Source organism: Poecilia latipinna, unplaced genomic scaffold, assembly GCF_001443285.1.
Source record: "Poecilia latipinna isolate Pla-1442-1.1 unplaced genomic scaffold, P_latipinna-1.0 Scaffold2915, whole genome shotgun sequence".
In the NCBI taxonomy this organism is placed as follows: Eukaryota; Metazoa; Chordata; class Actinopteri; order Cyprinodontiformes; family Poeciliidae; genus Poecilia; species Poecilia latipinna.
Window position 1 is genome coordinate 19,481 of NW_015115531.1, and position 18,517 is coordinate 37,997.

At 40.7% G+C, this 18,517-nt stretch overlaps 1 protein-coding gene and 1 long non-coding RNA gene across 4 annotated transcripts in view; one reads left to right on the forward strand and one right to left on the reverse strand.

Moving 5' to 3' along the window:
- The window catches only part of LOC106939578 (DNA-binding protein SATB1-like), a 31,224-nt gene extending 13,560 nt beyond the window's left edge, over positions 1-17,664 (reverse strand). The window contains exons 1-2 of one of the 3 annotated variants that reach the window (XM_015022027.1): positions 16,944-17,664; positions 15,542-15,575 (exon numbers count right to left, since the gene is read on the reverse strand). The gene's annotated coding sequence lies outside the window, so the exon portion shown is untranslated. Of the gene's footprint in view, positions 1-1,150; positions 2,224-15,541; positions 15,576-16,943 lie in introns of those variants that run through there. The other 2 variants (XM_015022025.1, XM_015022026.1) reach the window with 2 other exon arrangements.
- LOC106939579 (uncharacterized) lies at positions 1,376-13,559 on the forward strand. The gene is made up of 2 exons (XR_001422878.1): positions 1,376-1,463; positions 12,982-13,559. It is a non-coding gene; the product is annotated as an uncharacterized LOC106939579 (long non-coding RNA).
- Positions 17,665-18,517: the final 853 nt, after the last annotated feature.

Consider the following 18,517-nt stretch of genomic DNA (forward strand, 5'->3'; position numbering starts at 1 on the left):
GTTCTGCAGAGCGTTGCAGGAAACTAACTCAATTCGATGTGTGAGTCACTTCTTCGTGTGGCTTCATGCTGCAGCTCGGAGGGCAAAGGGAGGCGAGAGGCCGCGGCATCGCTCTGGTGCAACAGACATGTCGGCTGCTCAACAGGTGTGAACTTTATTTATAGGTTTTACAATGAAAGCGTTAATTAAAAAAAAAAAAAAAAAAACAGTAACGTTTACGAGCCCGGGATGGCAGGGGGGGGGGAAACAAAGAAAAAAGGTGGCTCGAGGAAAGTTCAGAACAGGCAACCGCTGACTCATAATCAGTCATCAAAATTTTGAATGTGGGGACTCTGCATCACCCACAGCTGCTTCAGGAGGTCGGCTACAACTCAGCAGAATCGTGGTGAAAATTCAATCTGCCGTTTGTTGAGGTGGAAACGTAATGGTGCATGCAGGTTAACGGGAGCTGATGGACGTGAGCTGGAATGCTCAAAGAGTGAAAAGGGCAAAATCATCCACCCCCATGCAAAAAAGATCATGAACTCCCCCATTCATAGCATGCAATGGGGCAAACTAATTTGAGGAGGAAGGGGAGGAGGGCAGAGAGGAATCCAAACCCGGATGCCGTCCAGATCCAGGTCAGGATTTTTAAATGACCTTAAAACACAAAACAGGAGCAAAAGTTCAAATCACATTCTAAGAGAGTGGACTTATGCAGAAATGGAGTGGAGTGCAATGAAAACGGCATGCAGAGTTGAAAAGAAAAAAACAACCACAAATAAAATAGTGCAATAATTCAATCCTGACTTATGCATCTCAGGTTTTCAAGGAGTTGGTTGAAACTAAACGCTGCCTCTTTTACACCTGACAAGTGAGTAATAATTTTAAAATCCACCGTGTGATTCACTTTTCTGGTCTACAGGCAGCAGCAGCATTTTTGGAGAAGCTGCGACTGCCTCATTGACTTTTATTGACACCTGTACAGACAGGAAAATAAAAGCCATACAGCAGCTGGTTTTTTTCTCTCTTTCTATGGCAATGTTTGGACACAAATCTGTTTTATTCTGCTGGTTTTTAAAAACATAAATAAAGAGATAATTCACCTGTATCAGCCTGAGTCTATCAGTGGCATGCCCTATGCTCGGTCATACTGAGATAACACACCAACCTGAATCTGAGAACTTCAGCACTGGAGAGCATAAAACACCGCCTGGAAAACGCGTCTCCTTCAAGTTTAGCCAGGGTAGAAAAATATTTCTTTTTAAAAAACAACAACAACTCCCGGGTCCTCTCCTCAGTGGGACTCGCTCTCCGTGTGCATGACAGCGGGGAGGTTGTGCTAAAAAAGAATCAGTGTTGAACCAGGCGCTTTCTCCGGCTCTTCTTGGCAGCGCAGCGGACAAACAACAACAACAACCCGGCGTCTGTGTGCCACTGCGAGGGACGACGAGGTCGAGATGGACCGCGATAGGCGAACATTGGTGAGCGGTTATGTCTCTCTGTGAGTGCCGGAGCCCCTGAACGTTAGCTAATTCCGTCCAGCTGGAGGAAACAAGCGGCAGAAAAAACGGAGAGCGGTAAAACCGGCGACATTTAGCTTCATAAAGTGGAGCGGGTTTAGCCGCCTCCAACCGCCGCTGCAACGGTTACAAGTCAAGAGGCGACTTCGGCTCTAGTTCCGCTCCGCGACATCCAACACCGCCGCCGAGCAGTCCGGATAGCAGCCGATAATAAACCCTCGATGTGGACGGAGACGAGAGCAGCCCCGGCGGTAGTGATAGTAGGAGGCGTCCTGTCTGTTGGACGGGGGATTGGCGTCCGGACGGAGCTCCTCTTCTGTTTCTCTTTCTTTCTTTCTTTCTGTCTCTGCCCCTCTCACTCCGTCTCTCCCTCTCTGTCCCCATTAAATTATTAGTTGTATTGACTCATCACTCCCCCCCTCACTGCTCTGCTCTCCTCGCTGCTGCCGCTGCCTGCGCTTTCCCCTCTTTATCCTCCTCATTCCCAACAGCGTGGCGGAGGAGGGGTACATTTATTTCTATATCGTTATTTGGGGGGTGAGAAACATTATAAAGCATGAAGCAGAGCCAGGGTGAGGTATTAGCGAACTATGCGATCCGCTTAGTGACCCTCAGAGGCCAGAGGGGGGCATCCAAGAGCACTTTAATTCTTTCAAAAACATATTTTATTATGTATTTGTTGAAACTGTCACTCTGTTGTGACCGTATGGTATGAGACTGTGAAAAAATTTAGCTCTTCCGCCTTCAGTGCTATCTATAAACAACCAATCAGAGCCAGGAGGAGGGTCTTGGTGCTGTCAATCACTCTCTATGTAGCACTGCAGCTAGCAGAGCCTCAGGCTGATTAGCATGGCCAGCAATGACGGTGGTTTGCTTGTAACTGTAAGTTGTTTCTCCATCATTAGCACATTGAGCAGCGAGTACATGACATTGATTGACAGCACTAAGACCCTCCTCCTGCCTCTGAATGATCGTTTTTGGTCGGAAGTGAAGCATTTCTTCAGCCAGCAATAGTAGCTCAAGGAGAGGATGGTGGAAATCGATCTTTTCACAGATTATCTGTCTCATATTTTTGCTGTCAAAACATGGTGACCGTTTTAACAAATATGGAAAAAACATATTTTTGAAAGTTACACATTGAAGCTTTAAAGGGATAGCTCACATTTTTTAAACTGGGCTTTTCTCAAAAGGTTTTACAAGCCTGAGGCAGGGCCGGCCTAAGCCTTTTTGGGGGCCTGAGCAGATTTTCATTTAGGGCCCCACAAACCAACATGTCAACACCAGATGCTTTATCATTGCTAAGCTATTCAATGTGTATAGCATACCTACTGTCATGAGCCTCATTAATATTTACCCTACATCATACCAGTGTTATTATGGCTGTTGATTTTAACCTTACATGAGTAGCAAACTAAAATAAATATTTGGATTTTGAAATGGAGAGTGGTGTTTAACTGTGTCAAACAGTAACTTCACTTGACAAAAACTAAATTTACAGTAAACAAGATTGTGCTGTTACAACAGCAAGATTGTGAAACTAAAAAAAATAAAAATAAAAAATGAAAGTCCGCTGCCAGAGAAGTAAGCTAGCAATATTTAAAAACAAACAAACAAAAGTAGAATGACAGACGTTATTCTTGAGACACTCCTACTTTGTCTGCAAACATGCTTCTTTAGGTTTGAGTTAATTCAGTTTAAAAAGTGAAACTTCATTATCATATCTCAACTCTTTTTGTTTGACTGTTATAGCATACAGGTCATGAAAACTCAAAATTCAGTTTCAGAAATTATAATTTTGAACAAAACTTTCAGAATCTGTCTTGGAAGCACGACCCATACCATCAGCTAATTAGCGCATGTGCTAACAGAAACTTCTGGGAGTGTATTTTATTTGTTTTGGTGTTTCACTGTGATAATAAAAATGATGTATGATTTAAAGAAAATAACAAAAAATAGAAATAAAAAGAGTTTTGTCGATTTCAGTAGACTTTTTTGACTATTTTCTGAAAAATAAATCAAGTAAACACATTTGCCCATGTACAGTAAAGAAACATTAGGAAAGATAGAGTCATAAATTAGTGTTTCTTATGAAAACATGGGATATAGTCTTGTACAATAAAACATTTAGTTAATCTAATAAAAGATGTGACTATTATAAAAATAAACGTCTTTGTTTTGCTCATGATCAGTCCACCATAAATCCTTTCACTTGAATTATAATCTTCAAACTAAACAACTTTGGTAAGAGAATTATAACATTCTCTCATCCTGTTCTCTTATAGTGTTTTAAATAATATAGATAAATATGGTATACTTTGTTTATTTAAATTTTAAGAATAATCCAGAAATATTTCTTTTAGCACTTTCTGGACAGATTATGCGCTCAATATTTGTTTGCCGCTATTTTTGCATGAATTCATCAATGCAGAGTGGCGTGGAAGCGATTAGCACATAGCAATGCTAAGGCCTTAAAGAATCCCGTCCAGCTTGATTTAATGGCGGCCTTCACCTCTTCTGCATTGTTAAGTCTGCAATCTCTCATTTTTCTCTTTATGGTACTCCATAGTTTCTCTGTGAGGTTTATGAGGTCAGTGAGTTGGCCAGTTAATGCGACGGTCATTAAAGCAGCTACTGGTACTTTTGGCAGTCCTGCTGGAAAATAAAATCAGCATCTCCATAAAGTCAGTGGAGGGAAAGTTTGAAGTGCAGAAAAATGATTCCAGAGACTCCTCTGAACTGAGGATACGATGAAAACACAGTGGAACAACACCAGTGGGTGACACTGCTCCACAAATCCCCACTGAAACTGGAAGATTTCACACTGGATCTCAAGCAACTTGGGTCCAGTGCCTCACCACTCTTTCTCCAGACTCTGGGAACTCAAAATGAAATGCTGAGTTTTACTTTTGGTTCAGTTCAGTCCTTTTTCCTAAATACGTCAGAGTATGACCCATGAAGCATTGAAGCTGCACTCCACAATTTGTGAATCTCAATTAAATTGTTTATTGGGCAGTGCTTCATAACCCTCAACCACAGTTTTTCCTTCCACTAAGCTTTCCACCAATATGCTTGAATGACTTTTTGTGGTCTACCATCATGTCAGATAATGGTTTTTTGTGTAAGCCACAATGTAACAGAGTTCCGTTTTTATTGGTACGATGCGATATTTAATTTCTGAATTTAGAGTTGGCGTTAGCTCTAAGCTATAATCTTTAAAATGAACCAAAATAAAAACCTAAAATCACACTGTATGAGTTTACATATTTCACTTGATGAATTCAGGCTGACATAAATGAACATTTTTCCTGATATTCTAATTTACACACCTTTATGTCTTAAAGTAATTTTCTTACAAGTTTCTGTTAAAAGTTTATGAGCTGATATTATCTTACCTGCAGTAAATATTTCTTTTTGGGGAGGAGGGGTATATATCTGCTCTATATTTAGATTAATCTACCTGACCGAAAGGCAAAGTGTGCATTCTGCAATCTGGAAACAACTAAAATCACAAAAATATCCTTTTTTAATAATCTTTCAACTCTTGTCACATGATGATAATTTACACATGAATTTGAGTTAGGAGGCAGCGTGACTGGAATAATCTTTCTATTTGAAACAAATACTCAGAACGTAAGAGTACTGGATTTGTAGTCTGATATGAAAGTAAAGCAGAGAAAATGTTTTTACTAAAAACTAATTTATTAATTTTTAAACTGCCTTACTTTTCTTTTGGGATGTTTTTCTGATCGGTGATTATTTGTTCCGTTCTCAGTTCATGTTTCACACCAGAAGAATATTGGCGGCGCACCGCCTCCAACCTCCATTTCCTGTCTACATAGTTACTGGTTTCAGACACTTGACACAGTTTAATAGTTCTTGAAATAGTTTTCAAATAAGCTGCTAACATGTTTTTGAGACTAAAAGTTGCTTTTCACACAGTAAACATAACTTTTGGTTTTAGCCACTTTCCAGATTAGCACTTTATTCTTTACCTATACTAAATAATTAGGTGTAGGAGGTTATACACTGCAAATAACATAACAACTGCTTTTACAAGAACCCCACTGAAAAATACTGAACTATATCTAGATTTTCTAATTTAATAAGAATAAGCCTGACTTTTAATTTGCTCATAATTTTGAGCTCTTAATTGTAAACAGTTTTAAAATGTTAAATATATATTTTTAAAGCAGGTAGGAATTTGAGATTTTCCTCACATGATGACCTAAAATTACTAAGGTTTTATATTTGCTCAAGTAGTGAAACTGAAATTTAGTCTATAATCTAATTGATTTTATTCAAAATAAGCAACATTTATCCGTACTGTTGCTAAAATAATAAAACATTGATAAATGCGTCTTTAAGAATGTTATCATTCATTTTTACACAGTACTATGCAAAATAGAACAAACCCCCACTAACGTTAGTAGACAATTTTAAGTTTTTAATGTGGAAACTTAAACAAGCTAATATTCTCTGTTTAATTAGTCAGGCTGTATGCTGAGGTAGCCAGGCCAGTGCCTATCGGGCATGTTGCTACTAAAAGGAGTAATGTGTGTTTATATTTTCTGACTGGACAATTTGTTTTTCCTGTAAGCGTGGGAAAAAATAAACTGTCTTTTTCTAAATTGCTCAGATGCAGCATTTAGCTAGTAGAGGCGAAAATATGACAAAAACATTTTGCAACATTTTTAAACTATAATTTATGTCGAACTGTTTTTTTTTTTTTCTTTTCAGAAAAGGAATCTGACAGTGATATGAACAACTTCAATGCAAATACATTTACGTTGCACCAAAGGCTAGTTTTCATCCAAAAAAAACTGTATTAATTTAACGTGATTTATAGACGATATTACGATCTTCTTTGCTTTGGAAGATTGTCAACTCTGTCAAAAGCAACACAGATATTGACTCCCAGTGGTAAATATTAAATAAAATATTGTCTTATTTGTAATATAGCAAGTTAAAACCAGTTTTTTTCTACAAGGTTTAGCTGTGATTAAACCAGTTTTGCACAAGTTACTATAAATAATATAAATATGTGAGCATAGACTCTCTATGCTGTGACGTTTCACAACATGTGAATCATCGCTGAAGGAATTTTAATTATGTTATTATACTTATAACACAACATCCTGATCACAAGTACATCACACATTCTCCACAATTATTATCTGACCTTTCTGCGATGTTGGTGCTAGAGGGGAAAAAAATCAAGATAACTCTGAAAACATAGACCGCCTTCTTTCAAATGCCACGCTGCTACGGTTAGCTAGCCTGCATTGTAAATGAACAGAAGCTGGACGGACAATTTTAGTCGCTTTAATTTTGTTCCCTCTTTTCACAATAGAGCTTTTAATAATATTTTATGAAGATCTTCACTTATGAACAAATAGTGTTGTTAAACTGCTTATTCTGCTTTAATTTTGTAAAATTTCAGTTGCATTAAGCTGCCTCAGCAATCAGCCATCACAAGGTGAATTCTTACACAAATTATGCAATAAACACTCTCCATAGTTTTGCAGTTATGTTTACATAATGGTAATAATCTAATAGTTTATTAAAAAAATCTCAATTAGTAATTTATTTTTCACTTGTAGTTTAAGAGTTCAAGTTAAAGCTGGAGTTCACTGCTAGCTTACTAATTAACTATAAAACAATTGATATGGAAAGAATGCATGACATAAAAGTTGCGTGACTTCATGTTTTTATGATGTAAAGCACTTTGAAATGCCTTGTTGCTAAAATGTGCTATACAAATAAAATTTAAATGATTTGATTGAAAAGAACAATTCAATTAAGCATGGTGGCACTGTGGTGGCCAATTCAATGGGTCCCCGGCCCCCCATATAACCTTTGTCCGCCCCTGGAAGAGAGTGAATGTGTATGTGAGAGAAAGAGACCAACAAACAGCCATTTGTTTGGACATATTTCTCAAAAAGTTGAGTTAGAAAGAAAATACATTTCACTCACACATAAACAACTATAACCCCCCCCCCACACACACACACACACACACACACACACACACCGTCGGTGTGATTTCAGACTGTGCACACAGAAATTTTTAATCAGCTTGATTAGAGTGAGGCGGTCCTGCATTTATTAGTGGGCAGCAGCACACAGATGCTCTCACACACACACAGACTCCAAATACTTCAATCTATTAAGGCTGTGTGTTATTTTCATGCTTATGTGTCATTCAAACAGTTTTCTATTTTTATTTTACCTGCATTTATTGTGCAAAAGTGGCCCAGAAATACATTTATATGAGCCAAACATGGAGGAAAATGAGCCACCTTAAAGCTACGATACATATTTTATATTTTGCATATATCCAATCTTATGCTTACGCATTATTGCATTAAAAGTAAGTAAGTTAAACTTCTTTTTATGCAAACATAACACCTTATAAACTTTAACCTGCGCTCTCCATTATGTCAAAGTAGATTATCCCAAAATATAAGGCGGGGTAATCTCTGTTGACGTTGTCAACAAAAGTCTGAACTGTCAAACATTCAGAAGGACAAAACGTTCAGAGAGCAGCTGGTCGTTGTTGTTGTTACTTGTGCAATTATTTCAGAAGCGTCAAAAAAGTTAATCTGTTGAAACAGACAACAGAAGCACTGATATACTGTTTGTATGTAATTAAAAGGTGGGTTTATAATAACAGTTTACTGTGGGATTATTAATGCTGAAGATGGGCATGCTCAGGTGAGAAAAAGCATCTAAAATGTTGTTTATTTGTTCTCTTGATGTCACGCAAATCTGTAACCCATGTAAGACGAGTGCGCTTTCCTCCCTTAATTGCTGCAACAAATGAGAGGTGAGAAGCCGCGTCTGTCCAGGTCGCGTAAGAACAAAAACAGGAAACCAACAGAACACAGGAAGCCTGCGCACCTATCACAGCGTCAGAACCAGAGGCTCTGAGGCGACCTCACAGGTCAGGCGGGTACGAGTCGCTTCGTACATGTCAATAAATCTTTGCAGGGCACAAAACGAGACCTGGGGGCGGGGGGCGTATAAATCAACTCAGAACGAGGAGGAAGCACTTGAGTCAGCAAAGAAAGGAACACGACGTGATGACTGTAAAGAAAGGCGGTCAGTTCTGGAGTTGAGATGCAATTAAGCTTAATTTGAAAGAGAAACAGGTACAGCAACAAGATGCAGATAAAGTAAAACTGAGTTATATCATCAGCCACATGAGAAACCAAATCATTGTTCCGCCCACCTCGACTGCGGGGTCAAAAGTTTGTTCACCTGCAAACATGTTTGTAAAAGGCAGAAGAAGGCTGACACTTTTAAACAGAAAAACTACAATGTGAAACTCACCTTTCGGATCCACAATGGAACAATGGCGTGGTTGACACCTGGTTCAGTGTGAAGTTTTGCGGGGGCGTCTGAATTTAAAACGGAGACCTACGACTGTGGCTTTCTTTGAAAGGAAATGGAAGGAAGACTTTTTATAGACCCCCTCCTGACCAAAACGTCTACAGTGACGAACCGACGCCGCCACACAGATTCACCTATCAATTCTTATCTCGACCATGCTCAGGGTTTCAGAAAACTGCCAACACTGACAGCTAAGCACAGCTGTGGTGTGCAGTGTGGTTACACGGCTGTGCTGTGTGCCGTCGCAGACCAGAATCAGTTCGTTTTCAGTTCGTTTTCAATCAGAAGAATGAGCGATTTCAAACCTAAAATCCAAACAAGGTTGAAGCTCTTTCAGGATAAAACATCTACATACAGCTCTGAAAAAATACAGAACAGCAGCAAATGTTTAGTTTCTCTGATTCTTACATTTTTAGGCATTTTAAGTAACAAAAACAGGCAACAATTCTTCCAAATTCCACATAAAAGTACTGACATTTTTTTTGCAGATTGTGACAAACAGACAACAGACTGAAATAAGTGGTGGGCGGTATGGACTTTAAGTTTTATCACAATATGTCCTGGTGACAATAAGAACTATTCATTACTTCTTTTTTAGGCCTGACTGCATCTCAGCATTCAAAACCCAACAAATGTAAATTCTGCTTTTGAGAAAAATTGTAATGCATTCCTTTGTGTCACCAAGCTGCTCACAATTATTAATATTTAATAAATAAATAGTGGAGAAAATGGTAAAACCAACAACACAGATACTTTTGGGGGTTATTGAATATTAGCTGGAATGTATTGTAACAATAACTCAAAATTCTCATCATGACAAGAAATTTATCACGATAAATGACAAACGATACGATGAATTCCCACTCCTACCTCAAACAAAAAGCAAACATCACTACAATAATTACTCAACTTTGCTTTCATGCAGCTTTATTTTTATTTTTTTTGCATGTCTGCTCCAGTTCATCACGCCCTCTGCGTCTCCCACTTTGCGACACCTCGACTTTCACAGCACTGCTGCAAAAAACATCATGCATGCTCACATGTTTTCCCACATTTGACGTCTTCTGCAGGTTTTTCTCCCCCACCTATTACGTCCCCTTTCCTCCCGGCCACTCTCGGTAACCGAGCGACGGTGAAAAGCGAGCCATTGTCGACAAATGCTCTTTTTCTCTCTGGCATGACGCAAACCGCCGCAGTCATTTTCCACAGCGATTGTCGGGCGCCATCAGAGAGAGAGCGCCGATAACCCCTGCCAGGCCTTGGCACCAGCCAACAGGTGCCGCCACTGCCAGGCGAGGCTTTGGCACCGAGCGCGGCTCGCGGAAACCCTCTGACATCCAGAAGGGCACAGATTTGCACTGAATGCACCACTGAATCAACACTGCTGATTATCAATTAACATATAGCGGTTTTTGTATCTCGCAGAAAAGAGGAGCAAGAAAAAAAAAAAGGCTTTGAAGCAGAGAAAGCTGGTTTTAAAACATGCTAGTCTTGTGCTGTCATAATCACGTTCTGAATGCAGATTTAGCTCTGTTCAGGCCTCTGGACTGCGCAGGCAGGATCTTTTTTTTCTCTTTTTTTCATGCCTGATGGCCACATTTGTAAAGACGTCATGAGAAATGACAGAATATCTGCACCACCTGCAGAGTGTGCATTATCAAAGGTAACGCTTATCTGTGTATCACATTTGGCCTGCTGAGTAAAAGCCTCACGTTTACGTCTCATTAAGCCCATTTCTTTAAAGAAGACACCAACAATCAGCACACAAAGGGGGGAGAACATGACTAAGAAAACACATCACAGTTGGCTCGGCGTCGAGGAGCGTCTTTATTTAGCGCGTCACGCGAAGCCGTGCCGCGCCGCCGCCGCTCGCAGCACGTAGGTGTCTGTGATGTCTTCATGCTCGCCACTTGTGATGCCTCTAATGGGCATTAATACGATTATTTGCCTCCTAATACAAATTAGTCTGAGCGGCAAACACAAACAGCATGGGGGCTAAGCTCCGCCACCGGTTTCGACTCTGAAGCGTCTCCCACAATAACGCAAACATAATGGTGTTATTTATTAGAGACTGCGGAGGATTTTAATAAATCTGTCGAGGAATGTGTCAAAAAGACGCCTCTGTGAGTGGGGGCGCAGACGAGCCTCATACAGACACTGGAAGTGGAAATAAAGTCAAATAAAACTGAACAAATTGTTTTTTTTTCTCATTTTGAAGAAATTTGATCTAGAAAAGTAAAAAGAAATCCCATAAAATTCAGAATTATGGGATCCAATTTGGGTTTGTTGAAATAAATACTGGCATGCACTGCACTGCAAAATCACAAAGTCTTACAAAGTGTTTTGCCTATTTTCTACTGCAAATACATTGTATACTTGAAGTAAGACAAAACTGACTTAAAAGTAACTTTTCAGTAAGATATACGAGTTTGTTTTAAGCAAATAATTCCTTAAAATTGATGAAAAAGTACAAGTTCCACTGGCAGATTATTTCACTTTCACCTGGGAAAAATACTGTGAAATAATCTTCCTGTGAAACCATCAGTATTAAGGAATTACTGACTTAAAATAGCTCCAATATCTTGCAGAAAAGCTACTTTTGTGTTTGTTTTGCCTTATTTCAAGTATACTAAAATATTCCCACTTGAAACTAGACCAAGAATACTTGGTAAGATTTTGTGTTTTTGCAGTGCGTCTTCCCAGAGAGGTCTATAAAACTCCCCAAAAATTATAAAACACATTTATCACAACTTCCTTAAAAAGACTTTACATGTTGTGGATGCAGATAAGCAAGTAGAACCGTCTGAAAAGAAGGTGATTTTGATCATTTATGTCCATGTTGTGGTGCCAGAGGAAGCAGAAAACAGGAACAGGGGGGGGGCATGATGAACCGAGAGTCAGTTCCCGAGTCTTTAATTGTTTTATAATCACATGAAGAAGACAGAAATAGCAGCAGAGCAAGTGGTCTCCTCCTCGGGTCAGCTGACATCAAGGCCTGACGCCGCTCGGCCTGCGCCTGCCGCGCCGCGCCGACAAACACCAGAACCGTTTGCGCTGGAAGACGAAAAGACAACAACAACGTTCTCACACCGCAAACACTCGGCTTCTCAACAGTCACCCCCCTTTAAAGTGCGCGGCGTGCACTGTACACGCTGCAACTCCCACGCATGTACACGAACATCCGCTCGGCTCCGGCGTGCAGGCTGCGCCGCGCCTCGCCTCTCCGAACGCCTCAAAACTCCCCGCGACTCCTCTGAAATCAACCTGTGTCCGAACCGGCCCGCTCTCAGCTCTCGCTTTATTAGATTACAGAACCAATTAGCTGCCAGACAATCAACAGGCATCAGAGGCGGAGCAGTTTCTTTTAACAGAAAATGACTTTTCTGCCACTGCAGGCCGGACGGGTCGGCCTTTCACATGACCGAATAATCAAACTCTAATTTCTGCCTCGTGGATCGCAACAAATTAACAATTAATACAGCCAGACAGGCGGTGAAGGGAGGGGAGTGTCTGTGTGCGTGAGACGGAGGATGAGGAGCTGGCTTTGTGAGCAAGGGGTGAGGAAGGTCAGCATGTCCAGCTGGGGTTTTTTTAAACAGAGCAATCCCAAGGGAAAGAGTTGCAGGTGAGCCAGGAAGTGACGCCTGACAGAAACGGAGGCAAACTGCTCCTGACAAGAGTCTCTTTCTGAAAGATGCGCCTCTTTATCTGTGTTTTTTCTGTGCAGATTTAATCCCTCGTCACAGGATAAATCATCCATCCCCTGACGAACAAAACAGTTGTTAAGGCAAGTGTGTGTGTCAGGCGGAGAGAATACAGTGTGTTGAAATTGTTTCATTGGGGTACGTGGGTGGGTATTAACAACCTGATCTTAGCGGGATGCGCTTTCCTCCAAATCGCTCCTTTTTTTCCTCCCCCAAACAAAAGGATTCTGGAAAAACCTACACAGATTGGATAAAGACAAGCAGCACAACAAAAGACAATGTGGTTTAAAAAAAAAAAAGGAAGAAGGGAAAATATATACGGTGGGACGTGTAATGTGATTTGAATCGTGAAAAACTTGCATGCACGCATCCTTTAATTGCAGGAAATAAGAAGCAGGGAGAAAAGAAGGCGAGCAGGAGGAATGTCACTTTGGAGGAGCGTGACGAAACCGAGATGACGGACTCGGAGCGCAACTCGCCGAGCCCATTCTGAGGACGCCGAGACAATGTGAGGCTTTTATCAGCAAGCCGAGGAATCTGGATCAACAGTATGCAAAACATACACCAAAATAAATGCAACCAAACATGTTGCAACAGCAGAACCTCGCTGGGTTTTTGTGCTTCCTATAAAAAAATAAAGTTTCACATAATGACAAAATGAGCTGCAGCTCCTGATGCAGTCAGGGTGGCATGTCTGTATCTGACAGCAGAGCTGCTGCTGGTGTCGGGGGGGGTGTTGGTATCTTTCATTATTTCCAGCCCAGGAATGCAGCAATCACTATTAACTCGCCAAGCGCCAAGCTTTTTTTTTCTTCTTTCCCTTCTCCACAAACTAGTTGCAACATGCCGTAGATGAAGAAAATCATTGTTATCTTTCTCCTCTATTAGCAGTCTGACAGAGTTGTTCTACACTGAGGAGCGTGCACACACCGAATCCCCAAAGAGCCACACATTTAACACGCAAAAAAAAAAAAGAAGCGAGACAGGCCTCTTATTTACTGGCGACAGTCTAATAAATACACTTGCTGGCGGCTAAAACAGGTATTTACTCCACTCCCTACCGCAGGTATAATTTCACTGTTTGCTGAGCTGTTATTTTGCCACAGCGATAATTATCGAGGTGGCAGAGAAGGACGATTAATGGTTTTAGACGAGATATCAGCCTCAGCTCTAAAATCTCTGCAAACACCAGAGAGATGAAGGGGAACATGGAAGAATTTCAGGAGAAGTCTCAACTCAGAGAGGGAGATGGAGGCGGAAATTTAACATTTTTAGTTGAGGCTTTTTCTTCTTTTTTATTTTTAGCTTGATTGAGATGCACCAGCCATTTGAAGTGGGATCAGAATCAGCTTTTAAAATACTAAACAGTCAGTTTTTAAAAAAGGAACAAATCACAGCCAGCAGCATGTATGTTGATACAGGCTTTTTAGTTAAAGAAAAATCCAATAAAGCTTAAAAACATATGATTTGGTGCATAAATCTAGATTATGTATTAAATTCATTACTTCTGATAAACAGCACGCAGCTCCTTTTTTTTTCTCTTTAACGCGTCAAAATCCTTGGAGGAGAAAAAACCCTGATCCACAGGTCAAATACATATTTTTAAAAATCTCATTTTCCTTTTTTATATCCATTAATTGCATTAAAAAACGTAAGTTTTCTGTCAGTAAGTGCATCAACTGACAGCATGCACTTTAAGTTTGACTAAAATCACGTTAAAATCTGGAGTATAAGACGAGTTTTAATGATTTAATTTAGAAATTTCTTCATTTTGACTGATGGATTCTAAACTCTGGCGTCTATCACTAAACCTGCAGCACATTTTCTGACTCTTATGTTATAAAACTCAGAAATAAAATAGGACTTAAAAGAAAACTGGACATTTTAAGTCTACGTTTTAGGAACTGCAACACATCAAGCATAAAAGGAAAAAATATTCTGCAGGTTCTTTTTTTTTTTTAATTAAAAGACTACACTCTTAATGAGTTTTCCTCATTCAAAACTAGAATAGCAAATAAAAACAGGAATCAGTTTTGGCCTGGAAAACCCAGACTGGTGCATCTCTACTTTGAGGTGTGAGTTTGGGAACAAATAAAAACAAAATAAAACAGAACCAAGCGCTGGGTTTTTAAATTTTTGTTTTGTCTTGTGTTCACTAATTGGTCCCTCGTGTTCACGGGAACAGACTCTGGAGCTCAGCAACCATCAGATGATCCCCAAAGAACGCAGTCCGAACCGATCCCAGACGCTGGCTGGGATCACGGCTGCAAAACGCCTTGGCGCACATCACAAGCCGACTTCCTGCTCGTACACTACTACGCTACAGTAAATGCAACGTGCTCTGGTTTCGATTAGTCGTAATGAAAACAAAACCAAGACGATGAAGAACAAAGGTTGTACCTGCAAGTTAAAAGAAGAAAGAAAGAAAGAAAGGTGGAAACCCTGCAATTGTTTTCCCGAGACCAGCCCGCTGACTGTAACTCACAGAGCGGTTATTGTAAGAAGAGAAACGGGATTTTATCACATGGTTAATAAGCTGTGACAGATGTTTTACTCTCCGCCGCCGCCGCATCGTTGTGACCTGGCAGTCATGTTCAGCCATCCTCATGTTCTGATTCTTATCATTCCTGCCAAGCAAGTTTACAGATTTCGCCAAGCATGTTGACGTGTCCGCCTGGGGACACGTGTGTGTGTGTGTGTGTGTGTGTGTGAGAAAGAGGTGCATCTTTGTGCCACTTTCCCGACCACAAACTGATAAAAAGTGGTTGAAGAGGAGCTCTCTCTCTCAAAGCCGAGGAGTAATACTGAGAAGTTGTTCTTCTCGAGGCTTTTCGCCTTTGTCAGAAGGCTATGTTACAAGAAGTGACACATGGCAAGCCTGAGACAGGAAAAGGGCTCTTTGTGTTGGTGTGTGTGTGAATTGCTGCTCTCAACGGTACTGACCAGATAAGCCGCAGCACCTTGAGCTGCCAGAGATCTGCAAAGATAAAAGGAGAAAAATCACCGGTTCTTCGCCATGATCCGTTTTCTCACATGCAAAAGAAAGTGCCACGCTTTATCTCACCGGTGCACGTTCGCTCGCACGATTATTCATGAAAATCCCCGACTAATAGTCCAATCTGACACATCTGCTCGGGTCTCTGAGTCATCGGGTCAAACCTGCATTTCTGCTGACGTCTATTTATGAGCGATCTTGATTAAGCCAGTGGCCGAGCCGCTGCCTGTGTGAAATGTCAGCTTTTTTTTTTTTCTTTTCTCTAAAGGAGCAGACAGTGAAACCTTTAAAAGGCTGCACACCACAGAGCAGCGGTGCCCACGCACAACAGAAGACGGCAACACACACTCCTATCTGCCTGTCAAAAAAACACACACACACACACACACAACCTGCACAGTGTTCTGGTTGTTAATTCATCCGCACAGCCACAGGGGAAGAAGCAGCATCTCTGCATCTCACTGGACTCGCTGACACCCAGTCAGACTGAAAAACTTTTACTGCCGTGACATTAAATTAAAAAAAGTTTGACTCAAGCAGCGAAGAGAAAGAGTGAGCAGAGGAGAAACGATGAGGTGAGTCCAGGACGCATAAAACTTGAGTTGTAAATACAAACATTTGCTGTCTTTCCACATAAACACTGTTATTAGTTTTCTCTTAGCACATGAATGTCAGTATGCTCAAACACTAAAATGTCAAAATATCCTTCACTTGTTTGATCTTTTACCCCCCCCAAAAAACTCCATATTAGTTTTACAACCGACCTGATTCAATAAAATCTCTTGAAAATGTAAACATCAGAATCCGTCCTCGTTTTTTTACAAACAGCAGCATCACTTCTTCATCTTAAAACTCAAAATGTGACTCATTTTTTTCACAGAACAGACGATTCAGATCAAACAGCGTCTGAAAGATTTCACGGTTTTTCAGTGGGAAGGAAATCAAAATATGAAGAACAATTATTTCAGGATCATTTTTAAAGTGAGGCGGAAACATGAGGTGACAGGTGTGCAACATTCACCTGACTTTAGTCAACTTTCACCGAGTTTTCTGGCTTTTACAACTTTCTGAAACAGAAATGCAGTCCTCTTATATCGCTTTTATTTTATTCCTTATATTGAATATAATTTCATGAATGTGCAGCTATGTCACTTCAAAACATCCACCTGCCTAAATAAGTGAATTTCAGTGAATACATTTTAGATTTGGGAAGAAAATATGCGCAAAAGTTGATCATCCTCATTTAAAGGAGACGCACCTTATTTGTTTTTGTTTTGTTTTTCTGATGGTGAGACTTTAAATGACCCCGATCAGCTGAGGGCGGCCATGTGCGGCTGTGTGGCTCCATACCTTTAAAGTCAGCAGCCGCTCGACCTCCTGTTTTCCATCAAAAGTTGAACAGCCTCCCCGTTTCAGCGCTCCACCGCGGCGAGAGATCCAAAAATAGGCGACTGCTCTGTGGGAGGAAAAGCTGCTCTGAAAAGTCAAAAGTCCGACGGATGAGGAGGAGAAAGAGGCGGAGGAGGAGGAAGAGGAGGTGGAGGAGGGGGGTGGTCTTGTGGAGACCGCACAGGCGGGGAGAGGTTGAAGTTGAAGGAGCGCACACGGAGCGCAGAAAACGCGAACAACCGTGCGCTGCGGGCAGCGTGGGTGAAGTGGAGGAGAGGAGAGGAGAGTGGCGGCATGTGAGGAAGGAGGGCTGCTTTGAGATGAAGGGGTGGCAGGTAAACGGAGCGCCCCTCCCCGTTCGCATGATGCTCAAATCGATGATTTGCCAGCTGCGGCGCGGCTCGTCTCATTGCCCCACTTTGGTATCCGGGGACGCGCAGAGGGGAGAGAGAGCGGCGCACTCACTCACTCACTCACTCACTCACTCTCACTCACTCATTCACGTTCATTCTCACATTTACACACCGCATGTCTGCATGTCAAGGAGAGGAGGAAGGTTGAATCAACAACAACAAAAAGAGAATAAAAATAAATCCTGATAAGCAGCGGATTACGCGCAGCTTTTGCGCACACCTGTGCGGAACCTTCAGCCATCTCCAGTGCAGGAAAGAGCGCAAAAGTGCGTGCAAATAACTTTTTAGTTATAAGTAGTAATAATATTAATAATAATAAAAAAGCATAAATGTTTGCCTGTTTTTATCTCATTAATTTCGCCAGTTTGAACAAAGCTTTTAGTGGGGAAAATATCCCGATTAATATTCTGTTTATTCTGCAGGAAACATTTCAGATGCGTCGTTTCTGAATCCATCAGCTGTTGCCTTTTTTCCTCAAACCTGCGGGGCCGAGCAGCAAGAAATAAAACATCTAAAAGATTATTACAGTCAGGCGCGGGTTTACCGGGTTTTTATTTGTATATTTATTTGTATTTATTTTTTTAAAGAACTGTTTTTAACCGAAAGGTTCAGAGAACAGGTGAGATAAATATGTTCATTATTATTATTATTATTATTTGAACAGATTTACAGAACTATAAATGGACCGATTTTGGAAAATGAAAGAAATTCAAAGAATTGAGCTCCGGTAATTAGTGGGGAAATTCTGAACTTTCGGAGTTGTAAATTAAATTGTCTCCATCGGGAACATTTTAACTTCATTAAGATGAATCTAATTTTTCTTTTCCTAATTTTCATTTGTATTTTTTTTTCACAATAATCCTCTTTATATGACTTTTTTTTTTTTTGTTTAGGTAAAATCTTGAATGGATTTCTTCTGCGTTGTCTGGGCTTCTGTTACACATTATTTCGTTTTATTTTTTATTTTCTTAATTTGTGCCACGCTCTGGAACTTTTGCGCGCATTCCCGTGCGTGTCTGTGTGTGTGCGTGAATGCCTTTTTTTTTTTTTTTTTTTTGGGGGGGGAGGTTTGAAGTTTTCATTTGTGCAACCGCCAAACTCTCCCCAGTGACAGGGGGGGGG